The 19,048-nt window shown below is 38.6% G+C and overlaps 1 protein-coding gene and 1 long non-coding RNA gene across 3 annotated transcripts in view; one reads left to right on the forward strand and one right to left on the reverse strand.

Moving 5' to 3' along the window:
* The window catches only part of LOC139977079 (uncharacterized), a 100,381-nt gene that overhangs the window by 65,015 nt on the left and 16,318 nt on the right, over positions 1–19,048 (reverse strand). The window lies entirely within an intron of this gene.
* On the forward strand, positions 10,127–18,518 carry LOC139977711 (uncharacterized). The gene is made up of 4 exons (XR_011796644.1): positions 10,127–10,168; positions 16,166–16,253; positions 17,867–17,972; positions 18,317–18,518. It is a non-coding gene; the product is annotated as an uncharacterized lncRNA (long non-coding RNA).

The raw sequence follows: 19,048 nt of genomic DNA on the forward strand, positions 1-19,048 counted from the left end.
CGTAGTAACATTCAGGGATACTGATTCCGCTACCTACCTAGTTTGGCAGATGCAATTAGCTTAATTTAGCCTATAGCCTATTACAAGCCTACAGTTGGTCACTGCGTAATAAAATACATATCGCCTACCTAACCGTACTCGAGTGGAGTGTCCCGAACCGTATGCAGGATGATGTCGACAACGTTCGTTCTCATCCTTTCTATGATTGGTCCTAAGTTGTTGCACGAACAGCATGTTATGAAGCTAAGTTAGCAATCGTACGTGATACTCGCTTCCTATAAATAATGATTACACTGCTAACACATTGCGATAACGATATTTGTTTTTTAGCCACTGCACATCTGGCTGTCTTACAACATATGAAAGTTTATATTGTCCATCAGTTAAGCTCGTCAAATGTATTAAAGTCCAGACATTGGACAATAAACAAGAATCATCCTACTGGAAAAAAATTGTAAAGAGCACTTTTGTCTTTCTGATATTCTAAGTAAAAAACATGTAAAAGAATTCAAACAGGAAACAAAATCTGCTGATAATATGATATCATATGATCATGATGAAACTGGCAAAACAATGCAGCAGATCGCATCTAAGGACCTTCATTTGTTCAAAAATATCTCAAAGGGAGGGGGACACCCCTCCCCTTAAACCCTCCCCCACATCAACCGCAAAATACGCCCCTCTCCACCTTTCAAATTCCTGGCTGCGTCGCTGTTTATGGTTCACTTAAATCAGTTGACTATTGCCGTAATTTTATGCTGGCATTATTTCTAGACACTCGTTTTACTTGATTTCACGATACTACCCGGTTCCTAATCTATTACCCGAGTCCTACGCAAAGTGTGATTTTTTTTTTTGGGGGGGGGGCAAACCGATGGATAATAGGCGATCAAAGTTTTAGGCGATCAAAGATAACAGCAATAATGAAAGTATGCCATTGATATCTTATAACTGCCTCACAATTTCAACAAATAAACAGACGGTTAGGCTAGATTTTCCTATTGACTTAGTGTGGAGTTAGGCTACCATGTGGAAGAAATTGAAAGAATTCTCACAATTATTATTCATTCATTCGTTTATTTCATAGAAGGAAAGACTGTCAAGGAATTTTACGAGATGTTACTTATGGATTATAGACGGGATAACTAAAAAATAATAATAGCAAGTGGCTTTTAACTAAACGTTTACTCCAAATGCGATCAAATTGCACGAATCGCGCAATTTCGTGGCTAATGCGAACCATGGACCTGCATAATAGATCTAGTAGTAGTAAAAACTGTTTAAGAGCTAAATTGGATATTTTTATGTTCTGATCCAATAGAGGTGGAGAACAAACATAAGTAGTGGCGGCAGTGCGATTATAGTAGTGATGTTAATTACATGAAGTTATAAACAAGTTAATGAAAGAAACAAAAGCAAATAGAAATTATTGAGGAAGGTTGTATACCTTATCTTACACCTATTTGAACATGAACGCATTGTCAGTGGAGAATATAATTCATTTATTTTAGCATCCAATGTGTAATTTCTTGATAATGGAAATACACGAGGGTAAACAAATTTGTCAGGGTACCCGGATACCCGACGGGTAACGGCTCTCGGGTACCCGGTTCCCGATTTTTGGACTTGTGTAAACACTAAATACATAGCCTTAAACATCATCATACACACTTTATTTGTATACCGTACAGCAGGGTGCATCGTATGCCGTTCATGCCTGCATATATGGTAACTAATATACGCGCAAATTTCTCGCTTCCCAATTTGACAATCATTTTGTTATTTTATATTAATTAAAGGTTCCATCATTAAATGTTTTTTGTACACATTAAAGGCAAATAACAACACGCTTCCCTCACGCACAAGCCAGCGTATTGTCCGGGTCATAATATATATAAGTATTATATATATGATATAAGTATTGCATGTACCTGTAGAGGTACTATAAAGTGCAGGTTTTCATGGAGGACAGCAGCCCAGACGCAAGTTTTACTGAGCCGACGCAAGCATTTTCAAGATATTGCGTCCCGTGGACGCAAGTTTTAAAGTCCCAGTAACAATACTGCTTATACCATATAGCAACTTTTCGCATTGTTATTGGTACACAATACAATTTCAAGCTTGCATATAAGTCAAAATACTTAATAAATACACTGAGGTTTGCAGGGATGTCAAAGGTGAATTGTACTACCAGGTTGGTGTGATATAACAATCTACCTGAATTATCCCCCTATGAATGAATAGTATCGTAGAAAGGTTAACATTGACAAGTCGTCATAGGTCTCGTACTTGGTATATATTGTACCATGTTAATTGGAGGAACACCCTATTGATGTTGGTGGAGGTTAAAGATCATCTAGGGTCAACAGAGATCATATGCATTTTTGCATTGTGGATATTGGAGTTAAAAGGTAATATAGAGTTCCAAAGGTGTGAAGGACTAAAACATGGTATTGCAAGAAATGCTTACATTTTGACAAATTTCCAAAAACAAATACAAAAACATTGACAGATTTCATGCATGGGGTTTTGAACGCTCCATATTAAGTAGACTCATGTTGTCTTTGGCATAGGTCGAAGGTCATATATGATCAGGAGAATGTGTTTCCACTTTCTCTGTTTCAGTTGCACGAAAAGTGCTTAAGTACTATGTCATATTATAAAGAAAGCCTTACAAATATGGCATGTAATGATTGAAGGCAAAAGCAAATCCACATTTCACTGTGTGTTACTCTATGATCAAGCATGTTTTGTTTTTCTTGGTTCCAAACAGAGACAGACTGCTTTGGCACAGAAGAGGAACGGAACTTCCTTGGAAGAATATTATGGTGGATCTTTTGAGTGATGATTATGTTATATATATATATATATATATATATATATATATATATATATATATATATATGTATATATATATATATATATATATATATATATATATATATATATACATATATAATTGAAATCGTAATGAGTTGTATAATCCGGAACGGTGAATAAACTTCCAGTCTCCACCTGAATTCTGACCCGGGACTCCCGCTGTATCTGCGGATTACCCTAATCACTGATTATATGTAAAGACGTTCGAAACTGGTAAGGAAGGTCGTCATTCCAGTGTAGTCGATTCGATGTTTCGACTTTGGGTTTATTTGTTTATACATATATATGTATATATATATATAGGTTGCCAACTCCTATTAAATTCTATATCAATTAGTTCTCTTTCAGGAAAAGTGCCAACAACAATAAAGCAATTTGAGAACATCTTTTTTGATATGCTATCAATCATGTTTTTTTTCTTTTATTGTGGCTTGCATGTTGAAGATCATGAATGGAAGTACATGTAGTGCAAACATTGAGTGAATTTAGCCAAATTTAGAACCATTCAATTTAGGTCTCCCAGGAACAGCATGAGAAAATTGTCTACTAGTGAGTGAAGATGTTTGTTTACAAGTTACGAAACCTTCAGGCTCTGATAGCAACAAATCTTCATTATTATGATGCAAACATTGAAAATGCAATGAATGGCCCAACCTGTTAGCTATCCAGTGGTGGGTAGTGTTTAGCTAGTGAGAACTTCTATTTAGACTTAGAAACCACATTACTCTTGTGATTTAGTGTGCAAGCCAATAGGGCTTTAATGGGCATATTCCATCTTCAGAGCATCGAAAGTATAACCAATCTGAAGCTATGTCAGGATTCATGCCCGGATTCATCCCAGGATTCAAACTCATCACAGGATTTATCACAAGATTCATCCTTAGATTCAGATTTATCACCAGATTTATCCCCGGATTCAGACTAATCACAAGATGTATTACAGGATTCATTTTAATCACGTGATTCATGTGTAACGAGTGCAATCGTATGCAAAGTGAGACCGGTGTGGAAGCATTAAGTTTATTGCACCCTTTCATTCGAAAATCAGTATTTCCACATCCTTCTCCATAGTCACACTCGCATTTATCTAAAAATTAAGATCTATCCCCAGACTCATCCCCACACAGCTTTATCACCTGTAACGTATTACACTTAACTGCACTTTACAACCATCACATTCGTCAGTTATAGAGTTAGCTAGACCCCGTTGACCCACAGCTTGGTAATATGCCTACATATGGTATATAATGATGGAAACAATTATGTGTGAACGTACTGAGTCAATACAGAAATCATTTGATTTATTCAGTATACAGACCCAGCAAACACAAACATGATCTTAAAATATCAGGAAAATACTTGAACAAATGTTATGATAACGTTATAAATAAGGTTATTAAAACGGTAAATGTTGAATCGCTAGAAAAGCCGGATAACATTTTCACAACGTTTTATATAACGGTATTTTGATGTCAGCACAATGTTCTTAAGATGTTGCAGAAAATGTTGTAAAGGCTTTATAATAACTTTTAAAACAAATTAAGATAACATTACAAAATAACGTTATAAAAAAACATTAAATGTTGAGTCGCTAGAATAGCAGGATAACGTTTTCAAAACGTTTTACATAACGTTATTTCGATGTATGTATTTTAGATCCTCCTGCAAGCAGGAACTCGCGAAGAAGCCTCATTGGCTTATCAAAGCCGCAAGCTGACAGAAGTCAGTCTTAAAAAAAATAAGTGGTTTCTGCTGTTACGGTGAGTGGAGCAATATATCTATAACTTCAGAATTGCAATTTAAGTTATTGAGAGGAAAGTCGTTATACAGGACAATGTGGACATGTTTATGTGGACGGTCCCAATAATCCCCCTATATACATAACTTTATATACAGTAAGAAATTAAAAAAAAAACGATTGTATATGCAAGGTACATAATATGCGTACAGTTTAATACTAAACGAAAATCCAGACCAAAAGTGTAAACAAGAGGGCAATCCGCGGAGTTGCATATCTCATTGCCAGCACACTGAATACAGACACAGATTACATGCAATACCCATGCAATTTAACCAATGTCACAAAAGTATATATGATATAAGCCTTTCGAACCTCTATAATGTACTAACTGTTCGCCGTCACAGTGTATATGTATGGTACGCCAAATGATACGCTAAAATTCAACACACTACACAATGGCAACAATATCAAGTACAAGTACCTTATTTTTCACTCATATTTTATACAAATTATTATGTTAGCTTATGATAAATCCATCCATCAGTTTTCAACAAAAGGTGTTAAATATCTCTTTTATTGTTTGTTTTGCTCTTGCTCCACATTAAGTCCCAGTAACTAATTAGTCTGATATTGGGTTTGCCACTGTTCTATTTGAACGCAAGAAAACTACTTTTGAATTGGGCAAAGAGCATTACAACGATTCCCAACGATCCCACATGAGGCAAGAGAAAAGATGGCTGACTTAGGACATGTGAAGGCCAGGTCAGAGAACATCGTCTCCACTATCCAATTGACGTCCATATTGTCCAAGACCAGGATGCAATGCTGCCGTCGTTGGGGATGACCCCTTCGCAGACTGCTTCCAGCAAAAGTTACAAGAGGAAGTATCCCGTAGCGAGACTTTAGCCAATTCAGGGTTTAGGACTACTGAAAGACGCCCGAGAGTTAACAGACCAGCCAGAGGAGAGAGACCATACGGGACAACGACCGCTCCTCCATCCGTCCGGCCCTAGGGGTGCCCACCTCGCTATGGCAAAACAGGGGGTGGGGGAGACTATCAAACTTTCCCAGAAATGGGAGTAGGCCTACATAGGCGGGGACAAGTGGGTGTAAGACACAATTGCAAAGGGGTACAAGATATAATTCACCTTCAGCCCGCCTTTCGGCGGCGTATGAAGACCCACGGATCCCGTCAAACTTTCATCTCTTGAGGGGGAGAATTTGGCTCTGCTAGTCAAGCAAGCAATTTTAGAGGCACCGGTACAGGCGGGACCCCTCTTCCGGTCCTCATTCTTTTTAACCAACAAATGGAATGGTACCTGGTGTCCTATTTAAACCTAAAACCCCTCAATTCAAATTATGTCAGGCCAAAACATGTCCGTATGGAAACTCTAAAGCTTATCATACCACTTCTCAGAAAAGTTATGTGGGAGGCGACCGTAGACCTCTAGAACGTTTACCTACACATCCTCATGTACGATGACCATCGTCGGTTCCTGACGTTCAACTACGAAGGCCAGGACTTCCAATTCCGAGCACTACCTTTTAGACTGTCCACTACTGTGCATGATCGGCAAGGTCTTGAGGAAGATTCGCGTCTCCAGGGGCAGGTTCATCGTGGTCGCCACATTCAGGACTCTCAGACTCTGGTTCGGGGAGATACTCCAACTACTCATGGACGTCTCAAGGATCCTACCAGATACGCCCCACCTGCTTTATCAGAGATGGAGCACACTCATACACCCAGACATCAAGGGGCCGAATTAGTTGCTGGAGGTTGTCCGGACTAGACTCAGACATAGATGCTTTTCGGAGGCAGCTACCGCAGTGGTGGCCGACGCTAGGCGAAGAACAATCGATGCGACTTACGATTCCCGCCTGCGCAAACTCAGCGAAGGGTACCGACCGAGACAGGTTTTGTCGACTGAGGTACCTTTAGCGCAGAAAGCTGAAATTCTCCACTCCCTTTTCAAAGACGGCAGGCAGGTCTCGACTATCAAAAACAACAGGTCGGCATTCGCTGCTATCCATAAGAGATTCTCGGACGGTTCCACGCCAGAAAACAACAAAAATATATTGCCCAGCTCATTTGCTGGATAGCCAACAGACGCCCAAGAATTCGAAGACTGGTCCCGTCCTTACGAGACTACCATATGAACCGATGGCGACGTCGTCTTTTGCTGCATCAAACAAGGAAACGCTGCTCCTCGTCGCTTTGGCGTCTGCCAGGAGGAGGAGCTGCCTTCACGCTCTCTCAACCGAATCCGACCATATCAGGTTCGAGACCCAAGGGGTTAGGATGTTCCCTTATCCGTCCTTCCTGGTGAAGAATCAAGAACTCAATTTCCTGCTGGGGGGCATCTTCATTCCACAGATTAAGAACCTCTCGTCAGTCCTTGAAGACAAGCAGTGGTGTCCTGTCAGGGCACTGAAGTGGTACCTCTACAAAACAGAGGCGCTGCGGGGGTCAACGACGTAGTTATTCATCTTGCCTCGTACACCTTACTCAGCGTCTTGGAACACCTTGTCTCAATGGCTGGTGGAAACTATCCGTCCCTTCACGACTGGGCCGGGGAGGGCGAGTGCCCACAACATCGGATACTTTACAGGCCGAGTCGGCATTTGGTAGCGCGGTGTTGCGAGGCCCGTAGGTACATGGTCCCACCATCGAGTCGTGCCACTCGTTGCTAAGGTTGTAAGGAGACGCTTGAGAAGCGCCCTTCCCCACTAGGGGGCGCTACAGACTCTTTGTTAGACACCTGGGGTGTACGTCGATGAGGCCGTCGGAGCTGGCGGGTGCTTTCAAGCCAACTCTCGACCCTGCCGGACCTGGGAGCCGGTAATGGAGGGTGCACAGTGTTAAAAGGTTATCATTGACATTATAGACACGGTATAACGGTGATGAGACATGTAAGCTCGTCACTAGTAATTATCTTAAGCTTATAAGTTTTGGATTCTTCACTAAATTAAATATCAATCTTAAGATCTGTCTTGACTCATCCTTCAGCGAACTCTTGCAAGATTTATAATAGCTATCACATGTACCACAAATTAGCTGGGTTAGTTGCATGCACTTTTATGCTATGAAGATGGAACCGTTTTGTGCGTGGAAAGAAGTTACACACTTCTTTAACGAAGAGAAAGAAAAATAAAGCCCAACTTTACTGTCACATTTAGTTAGTTTGAATTGTGGGACCGAGTTACTTGGTGTAACGTTGACGACTCTAAGAACATATTTATAACCTACCCTTAATAAAACATGTCTTAGGGCAAATCCAGGGTTTTAAACAGATGGTGTGTGATTCTGAGGTCATTGAAGCGAACTTAAGTTAGGGGCCTTTGGGGAACTTCCCCCTTTGAAAAAAATGTGTTCGGAAAGAGGGCCTTACATGCTAAATGGTGCTATCATTTGCATCATTTCAACTGCATTTGTAAATATGACTTAGCTTATGTGTGTTATAAGATGTTAGCCATTGGCAAAGAAAAGTTAGGGGAAGGAGGGGAGGGAAGGAGGCCCGTTTTCTCATGATCATAGTGGCTAAGATTCGGAATTTATTAACGATATAAAAAAATTTACAAACAAATAAGAGGTAGGTAAACTAACCCATGTATCTCATTTCTCAGTGACTCAAATAGAGATGTTGTGTTTTTTTTTATCAAAAACCGACAATCCAGATGCCATTCGAAGCACGGGACTTTCATCAGAAGTGTATATAACCGAATCAAAGTTAACTACTTTGGAGAAATCTCGTTCTATTCCTTTTATGGCTAACGAGGAAAACCCTCATAGGAGATTACGCTGTGCTATAATAACAAGTAGCATATCGCTTGTCGTATCGATTTAGGTGTTTAGTTTTCTTTACCTTCTATTAATTATATTGACAAGTCGGGGTCATATTCTGTACACTTCTCTGATAAAATTGTGGAAAAACAACGGTTCTTTGTAAACATAAATGCATTATTGCTTGACAGCGACGTAGCCAGGAATTTGAAAGGGGGAACACATTATGCGATTGATATAGTGTGGGTTTCTAAGGGGAGGGGGTGTCTCCTCCTCTTTGAGATATTTTTGAACAATTGAAGGTCCTTAGATGCGATCTGGTGCAATGTTTTGCCAGTTTCATCATGATCATATGATATCATACGATCAGCAGATTTTGTTCCCCGTTTGAACTCTTTTACATATTATATCAGAAAGCAAACATAGTGCTCTTTTAAAGTTTTTGACTCTTGTTTATTGTCCAATATATGGACTTAAATACATTTGACGAACTTAACTGATGGATAATATAAACTTTCATATTTTGTAAGACAGCCAGATGTGCAGTGGCCTAAACACAAATATCGTTATCGCAGTGTACTAGCAGTGTAATAATTATTTATAGGAAGTGCGTATCAAGTACGATTGCTAGCTTAGCTTCATAACATACTGTTCTTTCAACAACTTAGGACGAATCATAGAAAGGATGAGAACGAACGTTGTCGACGTCGTTGTGTAAACGGTCTGTAACACCCCATCGAGTGCGTTTAGGTAGGCAATATGTATTTTATTACGTCCAACTGTAGGCTTGTAATAAGCTAAAGTCTAAATTTAGCTTATTGCATCTGCCAAACTAAGTAAGTAGCTGAATCAGTAGGCCTGAATGTTACTACGATTATAATCTAATTAACTGAGCTGACGAGTATTCAAGTTCAAAAGAGCACTGAAAAAGTACCACGCTAAAAAAAAACAGTTTTTAACATTTTTTTCCCCCCTGGCTACGTCCCTGTTGATTGAGACTAAAAGAGGTTGATAAATTTCTAATTGTTTCTATTAGCATTGACTTGGTTACGTTTTAAACTTCTTTAAACGTTTCCAGGACATCAAAGAAAAAAGGGGTTACATTCTTACACTATATATATTTCACATGAGCAGGTGAAAGGGACATTAACAGGTGCGGCGGATCCGGTAAAGAAGGAGTAGAACCCCAAACTGATGGGACACTTTCTTACTCACAAAATACCATAGAAAACACACAAATGCAATGAGACATTCAGCAGTTTACATATTGGAATTTTTCTATGGTATGACTTACCAGGCTAGGAAGTAAGAAGAAAGAATTATGGTGAGAAGATTTATTAGAAAAATTGTGATTTGGCACAATGCGACATTCAGCAGTTTACATATTATGTAGAACGTTTTCGTCATCAGCGGAAAGTGCAACGAATCTGCCAAGTGAACCTTTCCGCATCACGTGTCCTTTTCTTTTCAAGGCCTAGATGTCAATTTGTAATTCTAGCTTTCATTCCAATGAACAGTTGAATTAATACCAGCAAATTTCTCTGTTGTTATTTGCGTTTGCGTCACTTAGTAGGCCTACTTCTGCTTCAAGAAACCTTGCTTCGTCAAAACTAGAGGATGATTACTTCAATTTGTTGCGTGGTAGCTTGTGATTGGTGGCAATAGGAATTCAAAGAGTTCTTATTGGTGGTTCTATTCCTTAAAAGCAGCTGTTTGAAATGATTTCTCTACCAGAAACTTCCAGTGCGAAGACTTCCAGATCAGAGGTAAGTTGGAGGTAAAATCTTATCCGTTGGTGCAAGAGTTTCAAAGGCTGCCGCAGTACCGTGATCAGTCAATGTCTTTCATCTTAATTCAATTTAAAGAAAGTTTACTTCTACATAAATTGTAGAGACTTCTACTACCCATTGGATTTTGGCATTCTTTGCATGATCCTTGGCATCTTTTAAGTGTAACATTTAAATTATGCTGAAACGTGTTCCATATTGAGGGCAGATTGTATCGTAACTCGTGATGCTTAGTAGCGGCATAAGTCACTGAAATTTGATTTTCTTGCAATTTACATTTACATCGCATATACATCATACTCTATACGTGTTCTCATCATATCATATACAATGTGGTCTCATTTGCGCCTGCAGTATCGTATATAATCACATAAAGGAACGTAAACTCATAAAAAGTAAGCTGAAAAAAAAATCGGTAAATGTCATGATTGTGAACAGTCATTTTGTCTCAAGTTGAAACTTGTTCACGAAAAGAAACGTATTATGTCCCGTTACGCCTTAATATGTTGTTTCTTTAGTGTTATTTACCTGCTCCAAGCTTTGTCCGCTGACAAGCATATGTACCGTTTTGATCTATTAACGTGAACTAAAGTACAGGCCTTCGTCCATGCGTTTGACATGTAACGTTTTCATGAAGTAAGGATATACATTATGATGAAATTGAACTTGTTTTGTATTATTAACGTTCATCATATGTCAATTATATCGGATCGAAGGCGTTGAACATCCTTCTTCAAAATATTCTAAAGTGCTTAATTAATTTCCGTCTCTTTGTAAAGTAAACGGTTATTTATGCTGATATATAAAAAGTTTGTCAAATTTAGTATTTCTTAAATATTGTTATGTCAAGATATGCGGTAATGTCGTCACCAGTGTTTCCGCTAAGCCGTTATGACGCGATCTGACGCAATTGCTTGCCGATTTGACGCACTGGCGTTCAGAGAGAGAGAGGAAAAAGAAGGCTTCATTTTCTTCTGAATTTTATACAGTTTGAATAAAAAAAAGGTTTCAAAGGGCACGGTGTTCAGAACTTCATCTTGAAGCGAAGAAAATATTACTGTAAATTGTTTCCAATTGATCGTCAGAAATGTTAAATTAGCGATGGTTAATTTTACCGTAGCTGTGTTTTTAATACAGTCACGCAGATTATTCTCGCTTGCTGTAAAGCTTAAACATATTACGTAACGTGCACCGATGCATTGCCTTCACTACGATGGTTTGCACTGCCAGTGTAAGAAATATATATCTGTATAGCCTATACGTTACATTACATTGCAAAGTGGCTCACTATTTGAGCCAGATTTTATGAAAATTATTATTTATTATTTTATTATTTAGCAATCATCGTTTACATCAAAATCAGGGTTCCATGCCTCAATTAAAAATCAGACATTGGATTGGCTGATGTTTAGTACTACTACTGTCGGCAAAATGTAACATTGTGAAAAGTCACGAAAACATTGACCGATTGTGTTTTTGGTTCAATAAAAGAATTTGGCGGGAATTTGTGCCTGTCTTGTTTTCATATGAAACTTATACTTCACTGAAAAGAAACGATTGTAAATTCCTCTTCAAGTTTGACAAGACAAACTATTAATTTTGGTGATGTGCGGGCTGAAAAGCCTCCACGATTTACAAACAACATATCATTTTATGAATAAACGTTATCAACTTTTTTGACGACTGTGTACATCGTCACACTACCTTTTATCAATCGTCGCCTATGTAATCTTTCTAAATCTTTCTCGCGGCATATGATGGACAAATTAATCTGTGAATATATGACTATCACTTTACTACGCGAAAGGCCCGATATTCTATTATATAAAAGAGAAGGCCGTTTGCATTTGGTTTTACGCAAACAGCCATATATCATATATGGAGAAACAGTTAAAACACAACACAACATTGCCATTACGCCACGGCAAGGTAGGAATTAAGATTTGGCTTTGGGGGCTATTTTGTAAAATGAAAAGTTAAAAACGCCCCTCTTAATGTACTTACGAGGGCCTTGTTATTGTTTAGGGGGACTCTTTTCCAAAGATCAATATGCTGTTTGCGGAAAAAGTTGTTAGCATTCAATATGATAAAGTGAGCATATTACCTTCTTCCTAGTGCTGCGATCGTAAAGCAAATTCATTAACATTTCTATGCGTTTGCGATCGGTTAGCAAATAACGTCAAGCCACCGAATTATTGGTACTTATTGGGATAGAGCAGTGGCGGCGGAACCGGGGGGGGGGGGCTTGGGGGGCTCAGCCCCCCCAATAAAAAAGCTGAGGGGGCAAATGCATGATAAGCCCCCCCCCCCCCAATATTTACCAAGGCTCCGAAACGTGCATCTGCCCATTTTTCAATGCATACTTGTCGATCTGTCCGATGCACACGTATACTATACAAGTGTAATAATTTTAGTAAATGCTGGGGGACCCTCGGCCCGTCCCCTGGCTATAGACCACATTGTCACCCCAACCGCTTCTTCACGCCCCGTGAAAAGTGGAAGCAGTGAGTGTGAGTACCGGTAAGCTCAACACAACTTCGTCTTAGGCCAATGACTTGCCTCATTTCAGCCAGTTCTCCAACATCTCCTTACTCAGTGGCGAAGCGTCCATACAGTCAGGGGCGGATGCCCCCCCCCCCCACCCCCTGATGGACTCAAATAGACTGCTGGTGCCCTTTTCAGCTTTTCACTACTTTTAACTTATTCGCGATTATTGACTATTTGATTGCGCTCTCATCTATCTATTGACATTTGTCATATTCTGTTGGTGTAATTTTCCGACAAAATGGCGACGACACCTATTTATTCTCCGTTTATCTGCAAATTAGCAAGGCCCGGAGAGGGTCATTTCCTGCAATCTAGGGAGTATCTTTACTCAAAGAATTTCTGTACGCTCCGCGCCAACCTGTGGTGGCGCTCCGCTTAGATAGTGTCGAAAGTGCCCCTACAGACCATTCTTGCCCCCCCCCCCGACCAATACCCCTAGCTCCGCCACTGCCCTTACTACACTCAAAAAACGTCTTTGCGAGAACACTACGAGTAATAGCTACTCTCTTAAAACACCATCGGATATACAAATAACAATGTTTTTACAGACTTTTACGTGTAATCTGAGAAATTGCAGGCTTGAGACCCATATTTTAGGGCTAGGTATTCGAAGCATAAAACACTCGGGAAGTGCCGTTTCCGGCCATCTGGGGGTTTGAAAAAACCCAAAATTTTCTTGTACGCTCCGCGCCAACCGATGGTGGCGCTCCGCTCAGATAGTCTAGTCTCCACACATTAGCCCCCCCCCCCAATAACTTTTCCGTTCCGCCGCGCCTGGGATAGAGTTATTAAAGAAAGTAAAAATACCTTTTGGAAAGGTGTTTGTTCAGCCTGGAAAGATTTCACCGTTTCGCTCAAGCCCCAAAATATTCATGATGTTTTAAGTTCCAGTATTTGGCACAACGAAAATATTAAGGTGGGTAATACATGCATTTTGTATAAAGATTGGCAAAGACATGGTATATTATATGTTAACGATCTGGTAAACTCTAAGGGTGAGTTCTTATCTGCTGATGAGATTTATACAAAATATGATGTGAGAATAAATTTTCTTCACGTGCATGGTATAAAAAAAGCAATAGAGAAATCCTTTTCTGGTCTATTAGGCCATATAAATATTTCTCTTGCACTCCCATTTCAAGGCTTTCATATTAAAACTGTTTTCATGGATCCTAAAGGGTGTAAAAGGTTTTATAATATTTTATTAACAACAGGTCCAATATAAATGTATTCACAAATGGAACATGCTCTTGTCCCCAATTTTGTCTGAAGTAGATTGGTATAAGGTGTGCACATACAATTGGAAATGTACTTCTGAGGTAAAGCTCCGTTGGTTCCAATTTCGTCTGCTTAACAGAATTTTAGGGACAAATAATTGGCAAAACCATTGATCCATTGTGCACTTTTTGTAGGGTAGCAGATGAGAGTTTAATTCATTTATTCTGGGAATGCAGCTTCACTCAGAAAGTATGGAGGGATTTTCAAATCTGGGTTCAAATTAAATTGAACATTAATATTGTAGTTAGTAAAGAGCTTGTTTTGTTTGGAAATTATTTGTACAAAGACTATGTGCTAAATGTTATTATGAATTGTACATTGTTTGGACTCTTGTTGGAATGATAATAAAAAAAGGAGAAAAAAAATGAACATTTCTATGCGTTTGCGATCGGCTAGCAAATAACGTCAAGCCACCGAATTTATGACGAAAAACCAATAACCCATCAACTGAAGAATAAAACACAGGATTACTTCCGCTGAAGGTGCCCTTCCCTTATATCATTTTTTTCTTGTGTGGATAAAAACACTCACCAGCAAATATTCAATCCATCGCCACAGCAAAGGGGGAAGGTAAAACACAGCATTTCCTCTTTAATATATAGCACATACCTTCCAAAAAACCGCCGATTTCCAGAAAATTAAAAGTTTGAAACAAAGCTACGATTTTTTTTTTGGGGGGGGGGGCAAACCGATGGTTAGGCTACACTTCCTATAGACTTAGCATGGTTGTTAGGCTAGCGTGTGGTCGAAGGTTGCAGTATTTCACGCATATTTTATTTCTAGCAAACTGCGTCAAAATTTCAGCGAATAAAAAGATGTTAAGGCTAGACTTTCCCGTTGACCACGTGTGGTGTTCGAATGCCATGCGAGCGACGATAGCAGCAAGGAAAGTATGTAAAAAAGCTACGCATTTTATTTTTGCAAACCGATGGTTAGGCTACAATTCCCATTGAATAAGTGTGGTTGTTAGGCTAACATGTGGTCGAAGATTGTAGTTATTCATGGATAATAATTTTTTTTTACGACACATTGTAGCGAATTAACAGATGGCTAGGTAAGATTTCCATGTTAAGTTAGTGTGAATTTAGGCTACCATGTGGTCGGAGATATGTGGGGATTTTAGGTTATTGTCGCTAGTACTGAAATTGCCTAGTGAAGGCCGTAATTTGCCAGTAACTGTGCAGAGTTTCCGGGGATTGTGCGCGACCCTCCGGCGCTGCTTCAAATTTTATGAGGGATTGTGAGAACTGTTTACGCGATTCGCGCTGCTACTGCAAACCCTAGCTAAAGCAAAATCATGACACAATTAATTTTACACAGACACACGAGGGTGATTTTCTTATATTTTTCTTTCCTTTCTCGTCCTGGCAATTGTGCTTAGGAGGGCATTTTTAGCACTTGCGAGGGCGAATCGCCTGTCGCCCCGCTTATTTCTGACTCTGCGCCACGGTCAGAAGGGAAGCACCCTACCACACAGTTGGCCTATACATATTGAAAGTCTGGAAAGCTATTATCTGCGGGAGTAGAGTTCATAAACAGTATCAGTAGTCACGTAGACGGTGACCATGTATAAACTTGTAAAAGTCATGGATTAGTACTTTGTAGAAAGTAAAGAGTGACGGTGTTTAGGACCCCCAGCAGAGTTATTATTATTTGAGGTATGTTTAAACTTGTTGGAAATGGGCAGAGGTAACAATAAATATAGGCCAGTAAACAGTAGCAGGTCACAGTGTGTAATAAGTAATGGGAATTACTCATTGATTGAACACACCAAAAAAATTTAACGCTGGCTAAATCATTAGGTCTAGTCTATCTACTACCACATTCATCTAAAATCAGCCTTAATAGGAAGTTGGACGGTGTTGCTCGTGTGGGTGTGTGCGGATGCGTGCGTGCTTTGGAGGTTACAGTCCAGTTCCTGGTCAATCAGGAAGCTCGGGAACTTAATATATAATAATGCATTGTTCTTTTCACAATTGTCTTAGGAAAACAATCATTCCTCCAAAAAGTGAGGCTTTCGCTTGGATGTCTCCCGATGATACGCGATGCCTTACTTTGTGATTTTTTATTCGTGTGTATTTAATTGGAAGCGCCTAGTGATTTTCATTTGATTTGTGGTTTAATATTGTTTGCCTTTGTTCTTATTTCTAGAAAAAAAAAACGACACGTAAAAACGATAAAATGGCTACAAATGTGTTTCTCATCCTATTAATCGTAGCACTGTGTGCTCTACTCTCAGGTAAGATGGCCAAAACAATTACATTCCTAACTTCCAGTTGTATATTCTCGTTTACATGTAGAATGTTAAAGGGACATGTCATATTCAAGGCAAGATAAATTAAATAAAATTGAAAAGGTTGCTGTTGAGATATTCACCTTAGAAGTATGCGAGATCTTTGGAATGTCCCTTAAAAACTGCATTAATGACGACGTCGGCAGCTCAGTGAAGACATAAATGTTTCTGTTAATCCATTGATTAGATTAAATTAAATAAAAAGTTTTCTTTAACTTCACATAATGCAATAGAGCAAGTTTGGATGACAATATGCACCTTGTTGTTTGAAATTTTGAACTACATTGTAAACATATCATATTAGACCAAGTCTTATGTGGTCCCGTGGTTGCATTTTGTGTTGCATCGGAGGATTTGTAGGTCTTGAGTGTAGACTATGTAGTCATTATCATTGTTTAAGCTCAGAAGTTGAAAGGGTTAAACAAAGAAGGATTTACGAAAACAAATGTGTCTAATGTCATTATTTATCTCATTTATCAATATGATTAGAATATTGTACAATATTATACACGATTAATCTTACATTTTTAATGTTAAACGCACATAGAAAAGTACTGATATTTATCTGCCTATCATATCGTAGTGAAAAGAATCTAAAAAAAAATGATTAACACCCTATAGGTGGTGCAAATGTTGTTCGCTGTTATCGCAAGGTGGAGTTTTACGGATGACGGAAACGCAAAGTGTTTACATATTTGTGTTAGTGAGAAAACAGAGTACGTAGTTTTTATGGGGTGGTTGGGGAGGGGATGGGTCTCGTGGCCTAATGTGGAACATCATTCATATTTGTTGAGCCATTTAACAAAATGCTTAATTGAAAGTATTACTACCTTTTTTTATATATTACTTCCGTGATACATATTGTCATGGGACATATTTCATTAGTTTAAGCCAATGGACATGGTATTTCGGAAGGACTGTCGATGCCTGACTTTAAACCCGTCTCTGCATGGGAACTACCATATTTCAATCATATTTTCTAGCTCTTCATAAGTTGTAAAAAAGCGTTCACGTAGGGCCTTACTATTTATTGTACATTAAAAATTCCGAAATATTCACACATTGGTTTCTATGAAGTGAGACGAAAGTTTAAAGGGTATTTGGAGTTACTTGGAGATTGCATTCAAGAAATATCTGTCATAACAAGAACTGTATAATACTTATTGTAAACCCTAAAGGTGGATTTTCTCTTTCATGTTCCTTACGAAACACGTTTTGTGAAATTATCTGTCAAATGTTTTGTAACTTGTCTTTAAACAATATATTCTCTAAAATACTCGACCCGATTTCGGAAGAAGATCTAGTTCGACAAAAAAATTGCAAGATAATTAAATTTAATTCAATTTCTTCATGACCCGACTAATTTAAAGACTCAACTTCTAACAACTCAATTAAAAGTGTTGTCCTATGTACTCCCAACTCCATCCAGACCCTCTCAACCAAATAAAATAAAGTAAAATGTTGGAATTATTATGATATTGTTACATGATATTCTTGTATGTAAACTGTAATTTCCTTTTGTGATTCCTGTATATTATTAATTGTAATTTAACCTTTAGAAGCCGCTTTATGGTGCGCTTTAGAGGATGGAGGGGCCATACCGGAAGGTGACGCTGTTATTATTAGAGGTTCGGTCCGTACGTGTACCCTCAGCGGAATTAATTGGTAAGTATCGATTAAACATATGGAAGATTCCAATTGATATTTAAGCAGTATTTAATATTTGTAAACAACATGAAAACTTCACTCAACAAATATCCTCCACCTTCCAACATCCCCAACCCCCGTCTTCCCCTTGTTAATAAAAGCAAGCATATTTTGCTTAACAGGTTACTACATGCGTTTTTAATGAATAATACAAGGGAAGTTCTTATTAGGTAAGTTCCATGTGTATATAATGTATAGGCTTATATGATTGATTTCATGTCTATTTCTTATCATCTGATAGCACCGGTAATCGAGTTCGATATTTAACTGTTACAATTGTCTGTTTTTCTTCTCTCTTGCAGAATGGTGATCTCTTCATACCTCCAGCTACCTGAAAGTGAACGAAAAATCATACAGACCATGCATGCAGGGAACAATGTTCCCGTAATTTAAAATCCAACGGTTAATGGTAGTGGGAAGTGCGTATTGTATCACACTATTTGATTTGCCGACCCAGATCATGTTTATGATTGGATTCGAATAAAAAGCTGATAAAACTATCTACTTACAGTGTGTTTTCAATGATCTATACACGTGCCATTCAGATGTAATCATATATACGGAATGCTTATGTCTGACAGCTAGTACCCCGCCTTTATGATTGCACGTGGCCTTACATTAGCTGACCAACAAGTAATGTCATTGCCCTGATAGATTCTGCTGACAAGTTTCCAAACAACTTGCCCAAAACAGCTTGCCCATAAATAGATACGGGGATTGCTCGTGCTTGACATATCTTGGGGTGCATGATCATATATAGATATTTGTCGACTTTGTGTAATGCTATTGGTAATGTGTTTCGTAAAAAAAGAACTTTTTTGGTCGTCTTTAAATTGATTTTAATAACAGCAAAATACTAAATTAGGTAACTTCATTAATAATTAATAATCACTTATTATATGGTACTATCGTCATTAGAAGACTTCACAGCGTTGGGGTAATGAAATTCATCGACACGGACGAAGTTTTTTTTCAAATATGACGTACCGGCTGATAGTGGAACCCTTTGATTTGAGTAAAATTGCAGCTCTGAT

This window comes from Apostichopus japonicus, chromosome 12 (genome assembly GCF_037975245.1).
Source record: "Apostichopus japonicus isolate 1M-3 chromosome 12, ASM3797524v1, whole genome shotgun sequence".
NCBI classification, from domain to species: domain Eukaryota; kingdom Metazoa; phylum Echinodermata; class Holothuroidea; order Aspidochirotida; family Stichopodidae; genus Apostichopus; species Apostichopus japonicus.